This window comes from Microcebus murinus, chromosome 20, assembly GCF_040939455.1.
Source record: "Microcebus murinus isolate Inina chromosome 20, M.murinus_Inina_mat1.0, whole genome shotgun sequence".
Lineage (NCBI taxonomy): Eukaryota > Metazoa > Chordata > Mammalia > Primates > Cheirogaleidae > Microcebus > Microcebus murinus.
Window position 1 is genome coordinate 1,518,046 of NC_134123.1, and position 25,464 is coordinate 1,543,509.

General features: G+C 63.1%; 7 non-coding genes across 7 annotated transcripts; all 7 read right to left on the reverse strand.

Moving 5' to 3' along the window:
• Positions 1 to 1,246: 1,246 nt before the first annotated feature.
• LOC142863033 (5S ribosomal RNA) lies at positions 1,247 to 1,365 on the reverse strand. The gene has a single exon (XR_012913915.1). It is a non-coding gene; the product is annotated as a 5S ribosomal RNA (ribosomal RNA).
• A 3,773-nt stretch (positions 1,366 to 5,138) lies between these two features.
• On the reverse strand, positions 5,139 to 5,257 carry LOC142863035 (5S ribosomal RNA). The gene has a single exon (XR_012913917.1). It is a non-coding gene; the product is annotated as a 5S ribosomal RNA (ribosomal RNA).
• Positions 5,258 to 9,032: 3,775 nt separating this feature from the next.
• Positions 9,033 to 9,151, reverse strand: LOC142862722 (5S ribosomal RNA). Its single transcript, XR_012913820.1, has one exon. It is a non-coding gene; the product is annotated as a 5S ribosomal RNA (ribosomal RNA).
• Positions 9,152 to 12,927: 3,776 nt separating this feature from the next.
• Positions 12,928 to 13,046, reverse strand: LOC142863036 (5S ribosomal RNA). Its single transcript, XR_012913918.1, has one exon. It is a non-coding gene; the product is annotated as a 5S ribosomal RNA (ribosomal RNA).
• A 3,773-nt stretch (positions 13,047 to 16,819) lies between these two features.
• On the reverse strand, positions 16,820 to 16,938 carry LOC142863037 (5S ribosomal RNA). The gene has a single exon (XR_012913919.1). It is a non-coding gene; the product is annotated as a 5S ribosomal RNA (ribosomal RNA).
• A 3,774-nt stretch (positions 16,939 to 20,712) lies between these two features.
• On the reverse strand, positions 20,713 to 20,831 carry LOC142862723 (5S ribosomal RNA). The gene has a single exon (XR_012913821.1). It is a non-coding gene; the product is annotated as a 5S ribosomal RNA (ribosomal RNA).
• Positions 20,832 to 24,623: 3,792 nt separating this feature from the next.
• On the reverse strand, positions 24,624 to 24,742 carry LOC142862724 (5S ribosomal RNA). Its single transcript, XR_012913822.1, has one exon. It is a non-coding gene; the product is annotated as a 5S ribosomal RNA (ribosomal RNA).
• Between the last annotated feature and the right edge of the window lie 722 nt (positions 24,743 to 25,464).

Genomic DNA, 25,464 nt, shown 5'->3' on the forward strand with positions numbered 1-25,464 from the left:
AGCTGGAACCCGTTCCAGGAAGCCAAGTATCCCAAGAATGGACACACGAGCACCACGTGAGCGCGCTCACCAGCAAATTGGTACGAACGGATGGACGCCTAAGTGGACAGAGAGGAATCACCTTCATCGGGTGGGTGTCGGGCGGGTGGGGGGAGGGGAGGGGCATACACATCCATTAGGCATGGGGTGGGTGCGCACCGACTGGGGGATGGGCGCACTTGAAGCTCTGACCCGAGGGGGGAGGCTTGGAGAGGGCAAGGCACCCGACCTTAACATTGGTACCCCCACAATACGCTGGAACAACATGAGAGGTATATGAATAAGAACACAGGGGGGGCCGGGCGCGGTGGCTCACGCCTGTAATCCTAGCTCTCTGGGAGGCCGAGGCGGGCGGATTGCTCCAGGTCAGGAGTTCGAAACCAGCCTGAGCAAGAGCGAGACCCCGTCTCTACTAAAAATAGAAAGAAATTAATTGGCCAACTAATATATATAGAAAAACACAGCCGGGCGTGGTGGTGCATGTCTGTAGTCCCAACTACTCGGGAGGCTGAGGCAGCAGGATTGCTTGAGCCCGGAGATTGAGGTTGCTGTGAGCTAGGCTGACGCCATGGCACTCACTCTAGCCTGGGCAGCAAAACGAGACTCTGTCTCAAAAAAAAAAAAAAAAAAGGAACACAGGGGGGAGGGCGGCACGGGCAACACATGTCACCTGAATACTTGTACTCCCATCATCTGCTTGAAAAGAGAGAGAAAAGAAAATGCAATCCTAGAGGTAAGAGACACTTTTTAAAAATAATGAATCCGAAGAGAAAAGTAAAAGGAGGCCTGTGGAGCAGGTCTGGGTGTGACTCCGGATCCCCCAACATCAGGTGCCACCACCAAAGATTCCTGCGTGTAGCCCATAGAACCCCAAAAGCAACGGGACGAGTTCTGGTCACATACTCCCTCAAAATGACATCCTGGCCTTCTTCTGGAACTCCCTCCCCTCTCAGACTCTCAAGGTTTCCTCCAGCGTGTCGGTTCCCACAGAGCAGACCTTTGGTCTGAGACCTGACAGTCCAGATGCCACGCATGCTGCCGCGTGGCGGCGGTGTCGCGGCTTGGGACAAGAGGAGGCCCCACGGTGCGGGCTGGGGCGCCAGGCACCGCGGCGGGCGCTGAGGGTGGGGGTGACCCCCACCCCGGGCCGCCGCCGCGCTCCCAGAAAGGGGACAGAACAAGAGGCCAAAAAAAAAAAAAAAGAAGCAGCCTGTGGCACCGGGTATTCCCAGGCGGTCTCCCATCCAAGTACTAACCAGGCCCGACCCTGCTTAGCTTCCGAGACCAGACGAGATCGGGGGCGTTCAGGGTGGTGTGGCCCTAGACGGCGGCGGAGGGCGCCCCTGCCCCGCTCGAGAAGCCGAGCCTCTCTGGGCTTCCCCGCCGCCGCCTCCCGCCCCAGGCCCCGCGCCGGGCCGGGCCGGGCCGGTTGAGTTCGCCGGCCGGGTCCCGCTGGCTCCCAGGGACGGGGGTGATGGGCGGGGCGGGGCGGGGCGGGGCGGGGTGGGGGGCTGTCTCTCTATACACACACACACACACTCACACTCACTCACACTCACACAAGATGCGCCTCCACGGCTGGACTCGCCAAGGTGGAGCCCTCCCAGCCCCCCTCGTCTCCTCGCCCGGCCTCCTTCACCTACCCGCTGCCCACCCCCAGCGCGTCGCTGCCGCTGACTGCGCACGCGCGGGACGCTCGCCCTTTGACCCCAGCCAGGGGCCGCCCTCCCCCACAACCCCTTTCAGCTGCGCCCCCCCCCTCGCCCTGTGGGTGGGCTGCCGCCTATTCCCCCGGGCCAGGGCTGGGGCACAGCCAGTGTATGGGGCGTCTCTCTCTGGGGATGTGTCCCATGGGTGGGGTGGGGTGGCGTGGTCTGGGGGGCGCTGAAGAAATCAGTCCCCTCCATCTCCTACCTCTGGAAAACGCCCAAGCCCGTGGAGAACTGCCGGCACCGCTTCGTGGGGGCCGGGACCCTCCTCCGTGTCCTCCTGTGGCCCAGTCCAACGGGCCTGGGCCTGGCCGGGGCTGCATTGGACCCCGACCACCCTGGCGTGTGGACTCGCTAAAAATCGGCCATTAGATATTGGATTCCAGCTTCCTGGAGGTCATTTCACTAATGAGTGCACCGGAAAGAGTTTCCTAATCCATCTGTGAGGGTGGCCACTGAAAGAGAATTTTAAAGCTGACAGAATAGGCGAGGGAAGGCATAGGAGATTTCCACACCCAGCAAGGAAGACTTTCCCGAAATGGAAGAAAGAAACGAGCAAACAGAGACACCGGTAGCCCGCCCGGAAAAGAGTCTGCCCCTGAGAGAAAGCACCCTGACCAGGTTCACCCGTGGGTGGGTGGCGAGCTAGCGGCATTCAGAAGAGCGAGGCCCGCAGTCTGTGCGGAAGACACCTGCGCTCGGGTGTGTGTGGCGGCGCGATTCACAAGCAGCTCTAGATGTTAAACCAAGGAGAAGCCAGGGAGTTCCCAACGCCCCAGGTGTCCTCAGCCCACGACTGGCTGCTGTGGGAATGCGAAGCCCGGCTCCTTGTCTCAGAGCGGGGTTCCCAGGAGGATCAGGCTGAAGCTGGGACTTGGCCTCAAAGTGTCCCCTCGCATGGCCACCCCCTTCCCCTTCCTGCTCCTCTACTCCTGGTGCCCCTCCATCCAGGGGCCAGACCTTAAAGAGTCACCGCAAGAGAATCCTGGTCCCAAAGGAGCCTTCTGGGGGACCGGTGCTGAGAGAGGTTGTGGGCATGGCCCGCTGGGGCTCTGCCCGACCCAGGGCTGAGAGATGCCACCTCCCAGCTCTGGGTCCCTGCAGGAAGTGTTGGCAAGCACAGGGCCGGTCCTCCAAAGGCCCAGGTGCAGGGAGCCCAGGCCAAGCAGCCTGTGGAAGAAGCCACTTGCCGTGCCACCCCGGGAACAGGACTGCAGGCCCCGGCCCTTCCCACCTCCTCCTCCTCCTCCTCCGCCCCGCACCCCCCCCCCGACATGGCACAGGGCTCAGAGACACCTCAGACTCTTGCTACCCAAAGTGCAAAGGGCATCAGTTGCTCCTCCAAACCCCCCGCCCAGCAGACCGCGTTGTCCAGCCAGCCCCCGGGCCTCCCTGGGGTGCCCAGCACAAAAGTGCAGACACCCACCGGACCCTCAGTCTCAGTTTTCGGAGGTTTTTGCCACTCTAAGGACCCGCAGGCCAGCTGGGCCTTCGGGCAGGACAGAGAGCCCCGGAATCCGACGTGGAGAGCTGCGTGTACGTCCCCATCAGGAGGCGGTCCCCACCTCCGCGGCTCTCCCCTTGCGGGGAGCGGCAGCCCAGCCGGCAGCCGCAGGGCCTCAGGGAAGACACCAGGCTGGGCCCCCGCGGCACAGCGGGGGCACGTCCCCCGCACTCACGCGACTTAGGGACGGCTGCTGGAGACTGCTGCGGCCACCCTGCTGCCGGGTTTCTGGAGGGCTTCCTGGAAGCAGCGTCCACACCAAGCCCTTGGAAGGCCCAGGCGACGGAGGAGCCGGTCAGGCAGGGGCCGAGGACGGTGAGAGGCCGGGCGGGAAGGAGCGTGTCAGGCAGGGGCAGAGGACGGTGACCGGCCGGGCGGGGAGGAGCCGGTCAGGCGGGGGCCCAGGACAGTGACGGGCCTGGCCGGGGAGGAGTGCGTCAGGCAGGGGCAGAGGAGACGGGCTGGGTAAGGGTTAGGGTTACAGTTAGGGCACAATTCACAATCCCAAAGACGTGGAAGCGACCCGAGTGCCCATCCATCCAGGAGTGCATCAATAAAATGTGGCGCGTGGACACCACGGAGTGCCATTCGGCTGTGAGGAGCAGCGGTGAGAGGGCGCCTCTCGTGTTCTCCTGGCCAGAGCTGGAACCCGTTCCAGGAAGCCAAGTATCCCAAGAATGGACACACGAGCACCACGTGAGCGCGCTCACCAGCAAATTGGTACGAACGGATGGACGCCTAAGTGGACAGAGAGGAATCACCTTCATCGGGTGGGTGTCGGGCGGGTGGGGGGAGGGGAGGGGCATACACATCCATTAGGCATGGGGTGGGTGCGCACCGACTGGGGGATGGGCGCACTTGAAGCTCTGACCCGAGGGGGGAGGCTTGGAGAGGGCAAGGCACCCGACCTTAACATTGGTACCCCCACAATACGCTGGAACAACATGAGAGGTATATGAATAAGAACACAGGGGGGGCCGGGCGCGGTGGCTCACGCCTGTAATCCTAGCTCTCTGGGAGGCCGAGGCGGGCGGATTGCTCCAGGTCAGGAGTTCGAAACCAGCCTGAGCAAGAGCGAGACCCCGTCTCTACTAAAAATAGAAAGAAATTAATTGGCCAACTAATATATATAGAAAAACACAGCCGGGCGTGGTGGTGCATGTCTGTAGTCCCAACTACTCGGGAGGCTGAGGCAGCAGGATTGCTTGAGCCCGGAGATTGAGGTTGCTGTGAGCTAGGCTGACGCCATGGCACTCACTCTAGCCTGGGCAGCAAAACGAGACTCTGTCTCAAAAAAAAAAAAAAAAAAGGAACACAGGGGGGAGGGCGGCACGGGCAACACATGTCACCTGAATACTTGTACTCCCATCATCTGCTTGAAAAGAGAGAGAAAAGAAAATGCAATCCTAGAGGTAAGAGACACTTTTTAAAAATAATGAATCCGAAGAGAAAAGTAAAAGGAGGCCTGTGGAGCAGGTCTGGGTGTGACTCCGAATCCCCCAACATCAGGTGCCACCACCAAAGATTCCTGCGTGTAGCCCATAGAACCCCAAAAGCAACGGGACGAGTTCTGGTCACATACTCCCTCAAAATGACATCCTGGCCTTCTTCTGGAACTCCCTCCCCTCTCAGACTCTCAAGGTTTCCTCCAGCGTGTCGGTTCCCACAGAGCAGACCTTTGGTCTGAGACCTGACAGTCCAGATGCCACGCATGCTGCCGCGTGGCGGCGGTGTCGCGGCTTGGGACAAGAGGAGGCCCCACGGTGCGGGCTGGGGCGCCAGGCACCGCGGCGGGCGCTGAGGGTGGGGGTGACCCCCACCCCGGGCCGCCGCCGCGCTCCCAGAAAGGGGACAGAACAAGAGGCCAAAAAAAAAAAAAAAGAAGCAGCCTGTGGCACCGGGTATTCCCAGGCGGTCTCCCATCCAAGTACTAACCAGGCCCGACCCTGCTTAGCTTCCGAGACCAGACGAGATCGGGGGCGTTCAGGGTGGTGTGGCCCTAGACGGCGGCGGAGGGCGCCCCTGCCCCGCTCGAGAAGCCGAGCCTCTCTGGGCTTCCCCGCCGCCGCCTCCCGCCCCAGGCCCCGCGCCGGGCCGGGCCGGGCCGGTTGAGTTCGCCGGCGGGTCCCGCTGGCTCCCAGGGACGGGGGTGATGGGCGGGGCGGGGCGGGGCGGGGCGGGGTGGGGGGCTGTCTCTCTATACACACACACACACACTCACACTCACTCACACTCACACAAGATGCGCCTCCACGGCTGGACTCGCCAAGGTGGAGCCCTCCCAGCCCCCCTCGTCTCCTCGCCCGGCCTCCTTCACCTACCCGCTGCCCACCCCCAGCGCGTCGCTGCCGCTGACTGCGCACGCGCGGGACGCTCGCCCTTTGACCCCAGCCAGGGGCCGCCCTCCCCCACAACCCCTTTCAGCTGCGCCCCCCCCCTCGCCCTGTGGGTGGGCTGCCGCCTATTCCCCCGGGCCAGGGCTGGGGCACAGCCAGTGTATGGGGCGTCTCTCTCTGGGGATGTGTCCCATGGGTGGGGTGGGGTGGCGTGGTCTGGGGGGCGCTGAAGAAATCAGTCCCCTCCATCTCCTACCTCTGGAAAACGCCCAAGCCCGTGGAGAACTGCCGGCACCGCTTCGTGGGGGCCGGGACCCTCCTCCGTGTCCTCCTGTGGCCCAGTCCAACGGGCCTGGGCCTGGCCGGGGCTGCATTGGACCCCGACCACCCTGGCGTGTGGACTCGCTAAAAATCGGCCATTAGATATTGGATTCCAGCTTCCTGGAGGTCATTTCACTAATGAGTGCACCGGAAAGAGTTTCCTAATCCATCTGTGAGGGTGGCCACTGAAAGAGAATTTTAAAGCTGACAGAATAGGCGAGGGAAGGCATAGGAGATTTCCACACCCAGCAAGGAAGACTTTCCCGAAATGGAAGAAAGAAACGAGCAAACAGAGACACCGGTAGCCCGCCCGGAAAAGAGTCTGCCCCTGAGAGAAAGCACCCTGACCAGGTTCACCCGTGGGTGGGTGGCGAGCTAGCGGCATTCAGAAGAGCGAGGCCCGCAGTCTGTGCGGAAGACACCTGCGCTCGGGTGTGTGTGGCGGCGCGATTCACAAGCAGCTCTAGATGTTAAACCAAGGAGAAGCCAGGGAGTTCCCAACGCCCCAGGTGTCCTCAGCCCACGACTGGCTGCTGTGGGAATGCGAAGCCCGGCTCCTTGTCTCAGAGCGGGGTTCCCAGGAGGATCAGGCTGAAGCTGGGACTTGGCCTCAAAGTGTCCCCTCGCATGGCCACCCCCTTCCCCTTCCTGCTCCTCTACTCCTGGTGCCCCTCCATCCAGGGGCCAGACCTTAAAGAGTCACCGCAAGAGAATCCTGGTCCCAAAGGAGCCTTCTGGGGGACCGGTGCTGAGAGAGGTTGTGGGCATGGCCCGCTGGGGCTCTGCCCGACCCAGGGCTGAGAGATGCCACCTCCCAGCTCTGGGTCCCTGCAGGAAGTGTTGGCAAGCACAGGGCCGGTCCTCCAAAGGCCCAGGTGCAGGGAGCCCAGGCCAAGCAGCCTGTGGAAGAAGCCACTTGCCGTGCCACCCCGGGAACAGGACTGCAGGCCCCGGCCCTTCCCACCTCCTCCTCCTCCTCCTCCGCCCCGCACCCCCCCCCCGACATGGCACAGGGCTCAGAGACACCTCAGACTCTTGCTACCCAAAGTGCAAAGGGCATCAGTTGCTCCTCCAAACCCCCCGCCCAGCAGACCGCGTTGTCCAGCCAGCCCCCGGGCCTCCCTGGGGTGCCCAGCACAAAAGTGCAGACACCCACCGGACCCTCAGTCTCAGTTTTCGGAGGTTTTTGCCACTCTAAGGACCCGCAGGCCAGCTGGGCCTTCGGGCAGGACAGAGAGCCCCGGAATCCGACGTGGAGAGCTGCGTGTACGTCCCCATCAGGAGGCGGTCCCCACCTCCGCGGCTCTCCCCTTGCGGGGAGCGGCAGCCCAGCCGGCAGCCGCAGGGCCTCAGGGAAGACACCAGGCTGGGCCCCCGCGGCACAGCGGGGGCACGTCCCCCGCACTCACGCGACTTAGGGACGGCTGCTGGAGACTGCTGCGGCCACCCTGCTGCCGGGTTTCTGGAGGGCTTCCTGGAAGCAGCGTCCACACCAAGCCCTTGGAAGGCCCAGGCGACGGAGGAGCCGGTCAGGCAGGGGCCGAGGACGGTGAGAGGCCGGGCGGGCGGGAAGGAGCATGTCAGGCAGGGGCAGAGGACGGTGACCGGCCGGGCGGGGAGGAGCCGGTCAGGCGGGGGCCCAGGACAGTGACGGGCCTGGCCGGGGAGGAGTGCGTCAGGCAGGGGCAGAGGAGACGGGCTGGGTAAGGGTTAGGGTTACAGTTAGGGCACAATTCACAATCCCAAAGACGTGGAAGCGACCCGAGTGCCCATCCATCCAGGAGTGCATCAATAAAATGTGGCGCGTGGACACCACGGAGTGCCATTCGGCTGTGAGGAGCAGCGGTGAGAGGGCGCCTCTCGTGTTCTCCTGGCCAGAGCTGGAACCCGTTCCAGGAAGCCAAGTATCCCAAGAATGGACACACGAGCACCACGTGCGCGCGCTCACCAGCAAATTGGTACGAACGGATGGACGCCTAAGTGGACAGAGAGGAATCACCTTCATCGGGTGGGTGTCGGGCGGGTGGGGGGAGGGGAGGGGCATACACATCCATTAGGCATGGGGTGGGTGCGCACCGACTGGGGGATGGGCGCACTTGAAGCTCTGACCCGAGGGGGGAGGCTTGGAGAGGGCAAGGCACCCGACCTTAACATTGGTACCCCCACAATACGCTGGAACAACATGAGAGGTATATGAATAAGAACACAGGGGGGGCCGGGCGCGGTGGCTCACGCCTGTAATCCTAGCTCTCTGGGAGGCCGAGGCGGGCGGATTGCTCCAGGTCAGGAGTTCGAAACCAGCCTGAGCAAGAGCGAGACCCCGTCTCTACTAAAAATAGAAAGAAATTAATTGGCCAACTAATATATATAGAAAAACACAGCCGGGCGTGGTGGTGCATGTCTGTAGTCCCAACTACTCGGGAGGCTGAGGCAGCAGGATTGCTTGAGCCCGGAGATTGAGGTTGCTGTGAGCTAGGCTGACGCCATGGCACTCACTCTAGCCTGGGCAGCAAAACGAGACTCTGTCTCAAAAAAAAAAAAAAAAAGGAACACAGGGGGGAGGGCGGCACGGGCAACACATGTCACCTGAATACTTGTACTCCCATCATCTGCTTGAAAAGAGAGAGAAAAGAAAATGCAATCCTAGAGGTAAGAGACACTTTTTAAAAATAATGAATCCGAAGAGAAAAGTAAAAGGAGGCCTGTGGAGCAGGTCTGGGTGTGACTCCGGATCCCCCAACATCAGGTGCCACCACCAAAGATTCCTGCGTGTAGCCCATAGAACCCCAAAAGCAACGGGACGAGTTCTGGTCACATACTCCCTCAAAATGACATCCTGGCCTTCTTCTGGAACTCCCTCCCCTCTCAGACTCTCAAGGTTTCCTCCAGCGTGTCGGTTCCCACAGAGCAGACCTTTGGTCTGAGACCTGACAGTCCAGATGCCACGCATGCTGCCGCGTGGCGGCGGTGTCGCGGCTTGGGACAAGAGGAGGCCCCACGGTGCGGGCTGGGGCGCCAGGCACCGCGGCGGGCGCTGAGGGTGGGGGTGACCCCCACCCCGGGCCGCCGCCGCGCTCCCAGAAAGGGGACAGAACAAGAGGCCAAAAAAAAAAAAAAAGAAGCAGCCTGTGGCACCCGGTATTCCCAGGCGGTCTCCCATCCAAGTACTAACCAGGCCCGACCCTGCTTAGCTTCCGAGACCAGACGAGATCGGGGGCGTTCAGGGTGGTGTGGCCCTAGACGGCGGCGGAGGGCGCCCCTGCCCCGCTCGAGAAGCCGAGCCTCTCTGGGCTTCCCCGCCGCCGCCTCCCGCCCCAGGCCCCGCGCCGGGCCGGGCCGGGCCGGTTGAGTTCGCCGGCCGGGTCCCGCTGGCTCCCAGGGACGGGGGTGATGGGCGGGGCGGGGCGGGGCGGGGCGGGGTGGGGGGCTGTCTCTCTATACACACACACACACACTCACACTCACTCACACTCACACAAGATGCGCCTCCACGGCTGGACTCGCCAAGGTGGAGCCCTCCCAGCCCCCCTCGTCTCCTCGCCCGGCCTCCTTCACCTACCCGCTGCCCACCCCCAGCGCGTCGCTGCCGCTGACTGCGCACGCGCGGGACGCTCGCCCTTTGACCCCAGCCAGGGGCCGCCCTCCCCCACAACCCCTTTCAGCTGCGCCCCCCCCCTCGCCCTGTGGGTGGGCTGCCGCCTATTCCCCCGAGCCAGGGCTGGGGCACAGCCAGTGTATGGGGCGTCTCTCTCTGGGGATGTGTCCCATGGGTGGGGTGGGGTGGCGTGGTCTGGGGGGCGCTGAAGAAATCAGTCCCCTCCATCTCCTACCTCTGGAAAACGCCCAAGCCCGTGGAGAACTGCTGGCACCGCTTCGTGGGGGCCGGGACCCTCCTCCGTGTCCTCCTGTGGCCCAGTCCAACGGGCCTGGGCCTGGCCGGGGCTGCATTGGACCCCGACCACCCTGGCGTGTGGACTCGCTAAAAATCGGCCATTAGATATTGGATTCCAGCTTCCTGGAGGTCATTTCACTAATGAGTGCACCGGAAAGAGTTTCCTAATCCATCTGTGAGGGTGGCAACTGAAAGAGAATTTTAAAGCTGACAGAATAGGCGAGGGAAGGCATAGGAGATTTCCACACCCAGCAAGGAAGACTTTCCCGAAATGGAAGAAAGAAACGAGCAAACAGAGACACCGGTAGCCCGCCCGGAAAAGAGTCTGCCCCTGAGAGAAAGCACCCTGACCAGGTTCACCCGTGGGTGGGTGGCGAGCTAGCGGCATTCAGAAGAGCGAGGCCCGCAGTCTGTGCGGAAGACACCTGCGCTCGGGTGTGTGTGGCGGCGCGATTCACAAGCAGCTCTAGATGTTAAACCAAGGAGAAGCCAGGGAGTTCCCAACGCCCCAGGTGTCCTCAGCCCACGACTGGCTGCTGTGGGAATGCGAAGCCCGGCTCCTTGTCTCAGAGCGGGGTTCCCAGGAGGATCAGGCTGAAGCTGGGACTTGGCCTCAAAGTGTCCCCTCGCATGGCCACCCCCTTCCCCTTCCTGCTCCTCTACTCCTGGTGCCCCTCCATCCAGGGGCCAGACCTTAAAGAGTCACCGCAAGAGAATCCTGGTCCCAAAGGAGCCTTCTGGGGGACCGGTGCTGAGAGAGGTTGTGGGCATGGCCCGCTGGGGCTCTGCCCGACCCAGGGCTGAGAGATGCCACCTCCCAGCTCTGGGTCCCTGCAGGAAGTGTTGGCAAGCACAGGGCCGGTCCTCCAAAGGCCCAGGTGCAGGGAGCCCAGGCCAAGCAGCCTGTGGAAGAAGCCACTTGCCGTGCCACCCCGGGAACAGGACTGCAGGCCCCGGCCCTTCCCACCTCCTCCTCCTCCTCCTCCGCCCCGCACCCCCCCCCCGACATGGCACAGGGCTCAGAGACACCTCAGACTCTTGCTACCCAAAGTGCAAAGGGCATCAGTTGCTCCTCCAAACCCCCCGCCCAGCAGACCGCGTTGTCCAGCCAGCCCCCGGGCCTCCCTGGGGTGCCCAGCACAAAAGTGCAGACACCCACCGGACCCTCAGTCTCAGTTTTCGGAGGTTTTTGCCACTCTAAGGACCCGCAGGCCAGCTGGGCCTTCGGGCAGGACAGAGAGCCCCGGAATCCGACGTGGAGAGCTGCGTGTACGTCCCCATCAGGAGGCGGTCCCCACCTCCGCGGCTCTCCCCTTGCGGGGAGCGGCAGCCCAGCCGGCAGCCGCAGGGCCTCAGGGAAGACACCAGGCTGGGCCCCCGCGGCACAGCGGGGGCACGTCGTCCCCCGCACTCACGCGACTTAGGGACGGCTGCTGGAGACTGCTGCGGCCACCCTGCTGCCGGGTTTCTGGAGGGCTTCCTGGAAGCAGCGTCCACACCAAGCCCTTGGAAGGCCCAGGCGACGGAGGAGCCGGTCAGGCAGGGGCCGAGGACGGTGAGAGGCCGGGCGGGAAGGAGCGTGTCAGGCAGGGGCAGAGGACGGTGACCGGCCGGGCGGGGAGGAGCCGGTCAGGCGGGGGCACAGGACAGTGACGGGCCTGGCCGGGGAGGAGTGCGTCAGGCAGGGGCAGAGGAGACGGGCTGGGTAAGGGTTAGGGTTACAGTTAGGGCACAATTCACAATCCCAAAGACGTGGAAGCGACCCGAGTGCCCATCCATCCAGGAGTGCATCAATAAAATGTGGCGCGTGGACACCACGGAGTGCCATTCGGCTGTGAGGAGCAGCGGTGAGAGGGCGCCTCTCGTGTTCTCCTGGCCAGAGCTGGAACCCGTTCCAGGAAGCCAAGTATCCCAAGAATGGACACACGAGCACCACGTGAGCGCGCTCACCAGCAAATTGGTACGAACGGATGGACGCCTAAGTGGACAGAGAGGAATCACCTTCATCGGGTGGGTGTCGGGCGGGTGGGGGGAGGGGAGGGGCATACACATCCATTAGGCATGGGGTGGGTGCGCACCGACTGGGGGATGGGCGCACTTGAAGCTCTGACCCGAGGGGGGAGGCTTGGAGAGGGCAAGGCACCCGACCTTAACATTGGTACCCCCACAATACGCTGGAACAACATGAGAGGTATATGAATAAGAACACAGGGGGGGCCGGGCGCGGTGGCTCACGCCTGTAATCCTAGCTCTCTGGGAGGCCGAGGCGGGCGGATTGCTCCAGGTCAGGAGTTCGAAACCAGCCTGAGCAAGAGCGAGACCCCGTCTCTACTAAAAATAGAAAGAAATTAATTGGCCAACTAATATATATAGAAAAACACAGCCGGGCGTGGTGGTGCATGTCTGTAGTCCCAACTACTCGGGAGGCTGAGGCAGCAGGATTGCTTGAGCCCGGAGATTGAGGTTGCTGTGAGCTAGGCTGACGCCATGGCACTCACTCTAGCCTGGGCAGCAAAACGAGACTCTGTCTCAAAAAAAAAAAAAAAAAAGGAACACAGGGGGGAGGGCGGCACGGGCAACACATGTCACCTGAATACTTGTACTCCCATCATCTGCTTGAAAAGAGAGAGAAAAGAAAATGCAATCCTAGAGGTAAGAGACACTTTTTAAAAATAATGAATCCGAAGAGAAAAGTAAAAGGAGGCCTGTGGAGCAGGTCTGGGTGTGACTCCGAATCCCCCAACATCAGGTGCCACCACCAAAGATTCCTGCGTGTAGCCCATAGAACCCCAAAAGCAACGGGACGAGTTCTGGTCACATACTCCCTCAAAATGACATCCTGGCCTTCTTCTGGAACTCCCTCCCCTCTCAGACTCTCAAGGTTTCCTCCAGCGTGTCGGTTCCCACAGAGCAGACCTTTGGTCTGAGACCTGACAGTCCAGATGCCACGCATGCTGCCGCGTGGCGGCGGTGTCGCGGCTTGGGACAAGAGGAGGCCCCACGGTGCGGGCTGGGGCGCCAGGCACCGCGGCGGGCGCTGAGGGTGGGGGTGACCCCCACCCCGGGCCGCCGCCGCGCTCCCAGAAAGGGGACAGAACAAGAGGCCAAAAAAAAAAAAAAAGAAGCAGCCTGTGGCACCGGGTATTCCCAGGCGGTCTCCCATCCAAGTACTAACCAGGCCCGACCCTGCTTAGCTTCCGAGACCAGACGAGATCGGGGGCGTTCAGGGTGGTGTGGCCCTAGACGGCGGCGGAGGGCGCCCCTGCCCCGCTCGAGAAGCCGAGCCTCTCTGGGCTTCCCCGCCGCCGCCTCCCGCCCCAGGCCCCGCGCCGGGCCGGGCCGGGCCGGTTGAGTTCGCCGGCGGGTCCCGCTGGCTCCCAGGGACGGGGGTGATGGGCGGGGCGGGGCGGGGCGGGGCGGGGTGGGGGGCTGTCTCTCTATACACACACACACACACTCACACTCACTCACACTCACACAAGATGCGCCTCCACGGCTGGACTCGCCAAGGTGGAGCCCTCCCAGCCCCCCTCGTCTCCTCGCCCGGCCTCCTTCACCTACCCGCTGCCCACCCCCAGCGCGTCGCTGCCGCTGACTGCGCACGCGCGGGACGCTCGCCCTTTGACCCCAGCCAGGGGCCGCCCTCCCCCACAACCCCTTTCAGCTGCGCCCCCCCCCTCGCCCTGTGGGTGGGCTGCCGCCTATTCCCCCGGGCCAGGGCTGGGGCACAGCCAGTGTATGGGGCGTCTCTCTCTGGGGATGTGTCCCATGGGTGGGGTGGGGTGGCGTGGTCTGGGGGGCGCTGAAGAAATCAGTCCCCTCCATCTCCTACCTCTGGAAAACGCCCAAGCCCGTGGAGAACTGCCGGCACCGCTTCGTGGGGGCCGGGACCCTCCTCCGTGTCCTCCTGTGGCCCAGTCCAACGGGCCTGGGCCTGGCCGGGGCTGCATTGGACCCCGACCACCCTGGCGTGTGGACTCGCTAAAAATCGGCCATTAGATATTGGATTCCAGCTTCCTGGAGGTCATTTCACTAATGAGTGCACCGGAAAGAGTTTCCTAATCCATCTGTGAGGGTGGCCACTGAAAGAGAATTTTAAAGCTGACAGAATAGGCGAGGGAAGGCATAGGAGATTTCCACACCCAGCAAGGAAGACTTTCCCGAAATGGAAGAAAGAAACGAGCAAACAGAGACACCGGTAGCCCGCCCGGAAAAGAGTCTGCCCCTGAGAGAAAGCACCCTGACCAGGTTCACCCGTGGGTGGGTGGCGAGCTAGCGGCATTCAGAAGAGCGAGGCCCGCAGTCTGTGCGGAAGACACCTGCGCTCGGGTGTGTGTGGCGGCGCGATTCACAAGCAGCTCTAGATGTTAAACCAAGGAGAAGCCAGGGAGTTCCCAACGCCCCAGGTGTCCTCAGCCCACGACTGGCTGCTGTGGGAATGCGAAGCCCGGCTCCTTGTCTCAGAGCGGGGTTCCCAGGAGGATCAGGCTGAAGCTGGGACTTGGCCTCAAAGTGTCCCCTCGCATGGCCACCCCCTTCCCCTTCCTGCTCCTCTACTCCTGGTGCCCCTCCATCCAGGGGCCAGACCTTAAAGAGTCACCGCAAGAGAATCCTGGTCCCAAAGGAGCCTTCTGGGGGACCGGTGCTGAGAGAGGTTGTGGGCATGGCCCGCTGGGGCTCTGCCCGACCCAGGGCTGAGAGATGCCACCTCCCAGCTCTGGGTCCCTGCAGGAAGTGTTGGCAAGCACAGGGCCGGTCCTCCAAAGGCCCAGGTGCAGGGAGCCCAGGCCAAGCAGCCTGTGGAAGAAGCCACTTGCCGTGCCACCCCGGGAACAGGACTGCAGGCCCCGGCCCTTCCCACCTCCTCCTCCTCCTCCTCCGCCCCGCACCCCCCCCCCCGACATGGCACAGGGCTCAGAGACACCTCAGACTCTTGCTACCCAAAGTGCAAAGGGCATCAGTTGCTCCTCCAAACCCCCCGCCCAGCAGACCGCGTTGTCCAGCCAGCCCCCGGGCCTCCCTGGGGTGCCCAGCACAAAAGTGCAGACACCCACCGGACCCTCAGTCTCAGTTTTCGGAGGTTTTTGCCACTCTAAGGACCCGCAGGCCAGCTGGGCCTTCGGGCAGGACAGAGAGCCCCGGAATCCGACGTGGAGAGCTGCGTGTACGTCCCCATCAGGAGGCGGTCCCCACCTCCGCGGCTCTCCCCTTGCGGGGAGCGGCAGCCCAGCCGGCAGCCGCAGGGCCTCAGGGAAGACACCAGGCTGGGCCCCCGCGGCACAGCGGGGGCACGTCCCCCGCACTCACGCGACTTAGGGACGGCTGCTGGAGACTGCTGCGGCCACCCTGCTGCCGGGTTTCTGGAGGGCTTCCTGGAAGCAGCGTCCACACCAAGCCCTTGGAAGGCCCAGGCGACGGAGGAGCCGGTCAGGCAGGGGCCGAGGACGGTGAGAGGCCGGGCGGGAAGGAGCGTGTCAGGCAGGGGCAGAGGACGGTGACCGGCCGGGCGGGGAGGAGCCGGTCAGGCGGGGGCCCAGGACAGTGACGGGCCTGGCCGGGGAGGAGTGCGTCAGGCAGGGGCAGAGGAGACGGGCTGGGTAAGGGTTAGGGTTACAGTTAGGGCACAATTCACAATCCCAAAGACGTGGAAGCGACCCGAGTGCCCATCCATCCAGGAGTGCATCAATAAAATGTGGCGCGTGGACACCACGGAGTGCCATTCGGCTGTGAGGAGCAGCGGTGAGAGGGCGCCTCTCGTGTTCTCCTGGCCAGAGCTGGAACCCGTTCCAGGAAGCCAAGTATCCCAAGAATGGACACACGAGCACCACGTGAGCGCGCTCACCAGCAAATTGGTACGAACGGATGGACGCCTAAGTGGACAGAGAGGAATCACCTTCATCGGGTGGGTGTCGGGCGGGTGGGGGGAGGGGAGGGGCATACACATCCATTAGGCATGGGGTGGGTGCGCACCGACTGGGGGATGGGCGCACTTGAAGCTCTGACCCGAGGGGGGAGGCTTGGAGAGGGCAAGGCACCCGACCTTAACATTGGTACCCCCACAATACGCTGGAACAACATGAGAGGTATATGAATAAGAACACAGGGGGGGCCGGGCGCGGTGGCTCACGCCTGTAATCCTAGCTCTCTGGGAGGCCGAGGCGGGCGGATTGCTCCAGGTCAGGAGTTCGAAACCAGCCTGAGCAAGAGCGAGACCCCGTCTCTACTAAAAATAGAAAGAAATTAATTGGCCAACTAATATATATAGAAAAACACAGCCGGGCGTGGTGGTGCATGTCTGTAGTCCCAACTACTCGGGAGGCTGAGGCAGCAGGATTGCTTGAGCCCGGAGATTGAGGTTGCTGTGAGCTAGGCTGACGCCATGGCACTCACTCTAGCCTGGGCAGCAAAACGAGACTCTGTCTCAAAAAAAAAAAAAAAAAAGGAACACAGGGGGGAGGGCGGCACGGGCAACACATGTCACCTGAATACTTGTACTCCCATCATCTGCTTGAAAAGAGAGAGAAAAGAAAATGCAATCCTAGAGGTAAGAGACACTTTTTAAAAATAATGAATCCGAAGAGAAAAGTAAAAGGAGGCCTGTGGAGCAGGTCTGGGTGTGACTCCGAATCCCCCAACATCAGGTGCCACCACCAAAGATTCCTGCGTGTAGCCCATAGAACCCCAAAAGCAACGGGACGAGTTCTGGTCACATACTCCCTCAAAATGACATCCTGGCCTTCTTCTGGAACTCCCTCCCCTCTCAGACTCTCAAGGTTTCCTCCAGCGTGTCGGTTCCCACAGAGCAGACCTTTGGTCTGAGACCTGACAGTCCAGATGCCACGCATGCTGCCGCGTGGCGGCGGTGTCGCGGCTTGGGACAAGAGGAGGCCCCACGGTGCGGGCTGGGGCGCCAGGCACCGCGGCGGGCGCTGAGGGTGGGGGTGACCCCCACCCCGGGCCGCCGCCGCGCTCCCAGAAAGGGGACAGAACAAGAGGCCAAAAAAAAAAAAAAAGAAGCAGCCTGTGGCACCGGGTATTCCCAGGCGGTCTCCCATCCAAGTACTAACCAGGCCCGACCCTGCTTAGCTTCCGAGACCAGACGAGATCGGGGGCGTTCAGGGTGGTGTGGCCCTAGACGGCGGCGGAGGGCGCCCCTGCCCCGCTCGAGAAGCCGAGCCTCTCTGGGCTTCCCCGCCGCCGCCTCCCGCCCCAGGCCCCGCGCCGGGCCGGGCCGGGCCGGTTGAGTTCGCCGGCGGGTCCCGCTGGCTCCCAGGGACGGGGGTGATGGGCGGGGCGGGGCGGGGCGGGGCGGGGTGGGGGGCTGTCTCTCTATACACACACACACACACTCACACTCACTCACACTCACACAAGATGCGCCTCCACGGCTGGACTCGCCAAGGTGGAGCCCTCCCAGCCCCCCTCGTCTCCTCGCCCGGCCTCCTTCACCTACCCGCTGCCCACCCCCAGCGCGTCGCTGCCGCTGACTGCGCACGCGCGGGACGCTCGCCCTTTGACCCCAGCCAGGGGCCGCCCTCCCCCACAACCCCTTTCAGCTGCGCCCCCCCCCTCGCCCTGTGGGTGGGCTGCCGCCTATTCCCCCGGGCCAGGGCTGGGGCACAGCCAGTGTATGGGGCGTCTCTCTCTGGGGATGTGTCCCATGGGTGGGGTGGGGTGGCGTGGTCTGGGGGGCGCTGAAGAAATCAGTCCCCTCCATCTCCTACCTCTGGAAAACGCCCAAGCCCGTGGAGAACTGCCGGCACCGCTTCGTGGGGGCCGGGACCCTCCTCCGTGTCCTCCTGTGGCCCAGTCCAACGGGCCTGGGCCTGGCCGGGGCTGCATTGGACCCCGACCACCCTGGCGTGTGGACTCGCTAAAAATCGGCCATTAGATATTGGATTCCAGCTTCCTGGAGGTCATTTCACTAATGAGTGCACCGGAAAGAGTTTCCTAATCCATCTGTGAGGGTGGCCACTGAAAGAGAATTTTAAAGCTGACAGAATAGGCGAGGGAAGGCATAGGAGATTTCCACACCCAGCAAGGAAGACTTTCCCGAAATGGAAGAAAGAAACGAGCAAACAGAGACACCGGTAGCCCGCCCGGAAAAGAGTCTGCCCCTGAGAGAAAGCACCCTGACCAGGTTCACCCGTGGGTGGGTGGCGAGCTAGCGGCATTCAGAAGAGCGAGGCCCGCAGTCTGTGCGGAAGACACCTGCGCTCGGGTGTGTGTGGCGGCGCGATTCACAAGCAGCTCTAGATGTTAAACCAAGGAGAAGCCAGGGAGTTCCCAACGCCCCAGGTGTCCTCAGCCCACGACTGGCTGCTGTGGGAATGCGAAGCCCGGCTCCTTGTCTCAGAGCGGGGTTCCCAGGAGGATCAGGCTGAAGCTGGGACTTGGCCTCAAAGTGTCCCCTCGCATGGCCACCCCCTTCCCCTTCCTGCTCCTCTACTCCTGGTGCCCCTCCATCCAGGGGCCAGACCTTAAAGAGTCACCGCAAGAGAATCCTGGTCCCAAAGGAGCCTTCTGGGGGACCGGTGCTGAGAGAGGTTGTGGGCATGGCCCGCTGGGGCTCTGCCCGACCCAGGGCTGAGAGATGCCACCTCCCAGCTCTGGGTCCCTGCAGGAAGTGTTGGCAAGCACAGGGCCGGTCCTCCAAAGGCCCAGGTGCAGGGAGCCCAGGCCAAGCAGCCTGTGGAAGAAGCCACTTGCCGTGCCACCCCGGGAACAGGACTGCAGGCCCCGGCCCTTCCCACCTCCTCCTCCTCCTCCTCCGCCCCGCACCCCCCCCCGACATGGCACAGGGCTCAGAGACACCTCAGACTCTTGCTACCCAAAGTGCAAAGGGCATCAGTTGCTCCTCCAAACCCCCCGCCCAGCAGACCGCGTTGTCCAGCCAGCCCCCGGGCCTCCCTGGGGTGCCCAGCACAAAAGTGCAGACACCCACCGGACCCTCAGTCTCAGTTTTCGGAGGTTTTTGCCACTCTAAGGACCCGCAGGCCAGCTGGGCCTTCGGGCAGGACAGAGAGCCCCGGAATCCGACGTGGAGAGCTGCGTGTACGTCCCCATCAGGAGGCGGTCCCCACCTCCGCGGCTCTCCCCTTGCGGGGAGCGGCAGCCCAGCCGGCAGCCGCAGGGCCTCAGGGAAGACACCAGGCTGGGCCCCCGCGGCACAGCGGGGGCACGTCCCCCGCACTCACGCGACTTAGGGACGGCTGCTGGAGACTGCTGCGGCCACCCTGCTGCCGGGTTTCTGGAGGGCTTCCTGGAAGCAGCGTCCACACCAAGCCCTTGGAAGGCCCAGGCGACGGAGGAGCCGGTCAGGCAGGGGCCGAGGACGGTGAGAGGCCGGGCGGGCGGGAAGGAGCATGTCAGGCAGGGGCAGAGGACGGTGACCGGCCGGGCGGGGAGGAGCCGGTCAGGCGGGGTCCCAGGACAGTGACGGGCCTGGCCGGGGAGGAGTGCGTCAGGCAGGGGCAGAGGAGACGGGCTGGGTAAGGGTTAGGGTTACAGTTAGGGCACAATTCACAATCCCAAAGACGTGGAAGCGACCCGAGTGCCCATCCATCCAGGAGTGCATCAATAAAATGTGGCGCGTGGACACCATGGAGTGCCATTCGGCTGTGAGGAGCAGCGGTGAGAGGGCGCCTCTCGTGTTCTCCTGGCCAGAGCTGGAACCCGTTCCAGGAAGCCAAGTATCCCAAGAATGGACACACGAGCACCACGTGCGCGCGCTCACCAGCAAATTGGTACGAACGGATGGACGCCTAAGTGGACAGAGAGGAATCACCTTCATCGGGTGGGTGTCGGGCGGGTGGGGGGAGGGGAGGGGCATACACATCCATTAGGCATGGGGTGGGTGCGCACCGACTGGGGGATGGGCGCACTTGAAGCTCTGACCCGAGGGGGGAGGCTTGGAGAGGGCAAGGCACCCGACCTTAACATTGGTACCCCCACAATACGCTGGAACAACATGAGAGGTATATGAATAAGAACACAGGGGGGGCCGGGCGCGGTGGCTCACGCCTGTAATCCTAGCTCTCTGGGAGGCCGAGGCGGGCGGATTGCTCCAGGTCAGGAGTTCGAAACCAGCCTGAGCAAGAGCGAGACCCCGTCTCTACTAAAAATAGAAAGAAATTAATTGGCCAACTAATATATATAGAAAAACACAGCCGGGCGTGGTGGTGCATGTCTGTAGTCCCAACTACTCGGGAGGCTGAGGCAGCAGGATTGCTTGAGCCCGGAGATTGAGGTTGCTGTGAGCTAGGCTGACGCCATGGCACTCACTCTAGCCTGGGCAGCAAAACGAGACTCTGTCTCAAAAAAAAAAAAAAAAAGGAACACAGGGGGGAGGGCGGCACGGGCAACACATGTCACCTGAATACTTGTACTCCCATCATCTGCTTGAAAAGAGAGAGAAAAGAAAATGCAATCCTAGAGGTAAGAGACACTTTTTAAAAATAATGAATCCGAAGAGAAAAGTAAAAGGAGGCCTGTGGAGCAGGTCTGGGTGTGACTCCGGATCCCCCAACATCAGGTGCCACCACCAAAGATTCCTGCGTGTAGCCCATAGAACCCCAAAAGCAACGGGACGAGTTCTGGTCACATACTCCCTCAAAATGACATCCTGGCCTTCTTCTGGAACTCCCTCCCCTCTCAGACTCTCAAGGTTTCCTCCAGCGTGTCGGTTCCCACAGAGCAGACCTTTGGTCTGAGACCTGACAGTCCAGATGCCACGCATGCTGCCGCGTGGCGGCGGTGTCGCGGCTTGGGACAAGAGGAGGCCCCACGGTGCGGGCTGGGGCGCCAGGCACCGCGGCGGGCGCTGAGGGTGGGGGTGACCCCCACCCCGGGCCGCCGCCGCGCTCCCAGAAAGGGGACAGAACAAGAGGCCAAAAAAAAAAAAAAAGAAGCAGCCTGTGGCACCCGGTATTCCCAGGCGGTCTCCCATCCAAGTACTAACCAGGCCCGACCCTGCTTAGCTTCCGAGACCAGACGAGATCGGGGGCGTTCAGGGTGGTGTGGCCCTAGACGGCGGCGGAGGGCGCCCCTGCCCCGCTCGAGAAGCCGAGCCTCTCTGGGCTTCCCCGCCGCCGCCTCCCGCCCCAGGCCCCGCGCCCCAGGCCCCGCGCCGGGCCGGGCCGGGCCGGGCCGGTTGAGTTCGCCGGCCGGGTCCCGCTGGCTCCCAGGGACGGGGGTGATGGGCGGGGCGGGGCGGGGCGGGGTGGGGGGCTGTCTCTCTATACACACACACACACACTCACACTCACTCACACTCACACAAGATGCGCCTCCACGGCTGGACTCGCCAAGGTGGAGCCCTCCCAGCCCCCCTCGTCTCCTCGCCCGGCCTCCTTCACCTACCCGCTGCCCACCCCCAGCGCGTCGCTGCCGCTGACTGCGCACGCGCGGGACGCTCGCCCTTTGACCCCAGCCAGGGGCCGCCCTCCCCCACAACCCCTTTCAGCTGCGCCCCCCCCCTCGCCCTGTGGGTGGGCTGCCGCCTATTCCCCCGGGCCAGGGCTGGGGCACAGCCAGTGTATGGGGCGTCTCTCTCTGGGGATGTGTCCCATGGGTGGGGTGGGGTGGCGTGGTCTGGGGGGCGCTGAAGAAATCAGTCCCCTCCATCTCCTACCTCTGGAAAACGCCCAAGCCCGTGGAGAACTGCCGGCACCGCTTCGTGGGGGCCGGGACCCTCCTCCGTGTCCTCCTGTGGCCCAGTCCAACGGGCCTGGGCCTGGCCGGGGCTGCATTGGACCCCGACCACCCTGGCGTGTGGACTCGCTAAAAATCGGCCATTAGATATTGGATTCCAGCTTCCTGGAGGTCATTTCACTAATGAGTGCACCGGAAAGAGTTTCCTAATCCATCTGTGAGGGTGGCAACTGAAAGAGAATTTTAAAGCTGACAGAATAGGCGAGGGAAGGCATAGGAGATTTCCACACCCAGCAAGGAAGACTTTCCCGAAATGGAAGAAAGAAACGAGCAAACAGAGACACCGGTAGCCCGCCCGGAAAAGAGTCTGCCCCTGAGAGAAAGCACCCTGACCAGGTTCACCCGTGGGTGGGTGGCGAGCTAGCGGCATTCAGAAGAGCGAGGCCCGCAGTCTGTGCGGAAGACACCTGCGCTCGGGTGTGTGTGGCGGCGCGATTCACAAGCAGCTCTAGATGTTAAACCAAGGAGAAGCCAGGGAGTTCCCAACGCCCCAGGTGTCCTCAGCCCACGACTGGCTGCTGTGGGAATGCGAAGCCCGGCTCCTTGTCTCAGAGCGGGGTTCCCAGGAGGATCAGGCTGAAGCTGGGACTTGGCCTCAAAGTGTCCCCTCGCATGGCCACCCCCTTCCCCTTCCTGCTCCTCTACTCCTGGTGCCCCTCCATCCAGGGGCCAGACCTTAAAGAGTCACCGCAAGAGAATCCTGGTCCCAAAGGAGCCTTCTGGGGGACCGGTGCTGAGAGAGGTTGTGGGCATGGCCCGCTGGGGCTCTGCCCGACCCAGGGCTGAGAGATGCCACCTCCCAGCTCTGGGTCCCTGCAGGAAGTGTTGGCAAGCACAGGGCCGGTCCTCCAAAGGCCCAGGTGCAGGGAGCCCAGGCCAAGCAGCCTGTGGAAGAAGCCACTTGCCGTGCCACCCCGGGAACAGGACTGCAGGCCCCGGCCCTTCCCACCTCCTCCTCCTCCTCCTCCGCCCCGCACCCCCCCCCCCGACATGGCACAGGGCTCAGAGACACCTCAGACTCTTGCTACCCAAAGTGCAAAGGGCATCAGTTGCTCCTCCAAACCCCCCGCCCAGCAGACCGCGTTGTCCAGCCAGCCCCCGGGCCTCCCTGGGGTGCCCAGCACAAAAGTGCAGACACCCACCGGACCCTCAGTCTCAGTTTTCGGAGGTTTTTGCCACTCTAAGGACCCGCAGGCCAGCTGGGCCTTCGGGCAGGACAGAGAGCCCCGGAATCCGACGTGGAGAGCTGCGTGTACGTCCCCATCAGGAGGCGGTCCCCACCTCCGCGGCTCTCCCCTTGCGGGGAGCGGCAGCCCAGCCGGCAGCCGCAGGGCCTCAGGGAAGACACCAGGCTGGGCCCCCGCGGCACAGCGGGGGCACGTCCCCCGCACTCACGCGACTTAGGGACGGCTGCTGGAGACTGCTGCGGCCACCCTGCTGCCGGGTTTCTGGAGGGCTTCCTGGAAGCAGCGTCCACACCAAGCCCTTGGAAGGCCCAGGCGACGGAGGAGCCGGTCAGGCAGGGGCCGAGGACGGTGAGAGGCCGGGCGGGCAGGAAGGAGCGTGTCAGGCAGGGGCAGAGGACGGTGACCGGCCGGGCGGGGAGGAGCCGGTCAGGCGGGGGCCCAGGACAGTGACGGGCCTGGCCGGGGAGGAGTGCGTCAGGCAGGGGCAGAGGAGACGGGCTGGGTAAGGGTTAGGGTTACAGTTAGGGCACAATTCACAATCCCAAAGACGTGGAAGCGACCCGAGTGCCCATCCATCCAGGAGTGCATCAATAAAATGTGGCGCGTGGACACCACGGAGTGCCATTCGGCTGTGAGGAGCAGCGGTGAGAGGGCGCCTCTCGTGTTCTCCTGGCCAGAGCTGGAACCCGTTCCAGGAAGCCAAGTATCCCAAGAATGGACACACGAGCACCACGTGAGCGCGCTCACCAGCAAATTGGTACGAACGGATGGACGCCTAAGTGGACAGAGAGGAATCACCTTCATCGGGTGGGTGTCGGGCGGGTGGGGGGAGGGGAGGGGCATACACATCCATTAGGCATGGGGTGGGTGCGCACCGACTGGGGGATGGGCGCACTTGAAGCTCTGACCCGAGGGGGGAGGCTTGGAGAGGGCAAGGCACCCGACCTTAACATTGGTACCCCCACAATACGCTGGAACAACATGAGAGGTATATGAATAAGAACACAGGGGGGGCCGGGCGCGGTGGCTCACGCCTGTAATCCTAGCTCTCTGGGAGGCCGAGGCGGGCGGATTGCTCCAGGTCAGGAGTTCGAAACCAGCCTGAGCAAGAGCGAGACCCCGTCTCTACTAAAAATAGAAAGAAATTAATTGGCCAACTAATATATATAGAAAAACACAGCCGGGCGTGGTGGTGCATGTCTGTAGTCCCAACTACTCGGGAGGCTGAGGCAGCAGGATTGCTTGAGCCCGGAGATTGAGGTTGCTGTGAGCTAGGCTGACGCCATGGCACTCACTCTAGCCTGGGCAGCAAAACGAGACTCTGTCTCAAAAAAAAAAAAAAAAAAGGAACACAGGGGGGAGGGCGGCACGGGCAACACATGTCACCTGAATACTTGTACTCCCATCATCTGCTTGAAAAGAGAGAGAAAAGAAAATGCAATCCTAGAGGTAAGAGACACTTTTTAAAAATAATGAATCCGAAGAGAAAAGTAAAAGGAGGCCTGTGGAGCAGGTCTGGGTGTGACTCCGGATCCCCCAACATCAGGTGCCACCACCAAAGATTCCTGCGTGTAGCCCATAGAACCCCAAAAGCAACGGGACGAGTTCTGGTCACATACTCCCTCAAAATGACATCCTGGCCTTCTTCTGGAACTCCCTCCCCTCTCAGACTCTCAAGGTTTCCTCCAGCGTGTCGGTTCCCACAGAGCAGACCTTTGGTCTGAGACCTGACAGTCCAGATGCCACGCATGCTGCCGCGTGGCGGCGGTGTCGCGGCTTGGGACAAGAGGAGGCCCCACGGTGCGGGCTGGGGCGCCAGGCACCGCGGCGGGCGCTGAGGGTGGGGGTGACCCCCACCCCGGGCCGCCGCCGCGCTCCCAGAAAGGGGACAGAACAAGAGGCCAAAAAAAAAAAAAAAGAAGCAGCCTGTGGCACCCGGTATTCCCAGGCGGTCTCCCATCCAAGTACTAACCAGGCCCGACCCTGCTTAGCTTCCGAGACCAGACGAGATCGGGGGCGTTCAGGGTGGTGTGGCCCTAGACGGCGGCGGAGGGCGCCCCTGCCCCGCTCGAGAAGCCGAGCCTCTCTGGGCTTCCCCGCCGCCGCCTCCCGCCCCAGGCCCCGCGCCCCAGGCCCCGCGCCGGGCCGGGCCGGGCCGGGCCGGTTGAGTTCGCCGGCCGGGTCCCGCTGGCTCCCAGGGACGGGGGTGATGGGCGGGGCGGGGCGGGGCGGGGTGGGGGGCTGTCTCTCTATACACACACACACACACTCACACTCACTCACACTCACACAAGATGCGCCTCCACGGCTGGACTCGCCAAGGTGGAGCCCTCCCAGCCCCCCTCGTCTCCTCGCCCGGCCTCCTTCACCTACCCGCTGCCCACCCCCAGCGCGTCGCTGCCGCTGACTGCGCACGCGCGGGACGCTCGCCCTTTGACCCCAGCCAGGGGCCGCCCTCCCCCACAACCCCTTTCAGCTGCGCCCCCCCCCTCGCCCTGTGGGTGGGCTGCCGCCTATTCCCCCGGGCCAGGGCTGGGGCACAGCCAGTGTATGGGGCGTCTCTCTCTGGGGATGTGTCCCATGGGTGGGGTGGGGTGGCGTGGTCTGGGGGGCGCTGAAGAAATCAGTCCCCTCCATCTCCTACCTCTGGAAAACGCCCAAGCCCGTGGAGAACTGCCGGCACCGCTTCGTGGGGGCCGGGACCCTCCTCCGTGTCCTCCTGTGGCCCAGTCCAACGGGCCTGGGCCTGGCCGGGGCTGCATTG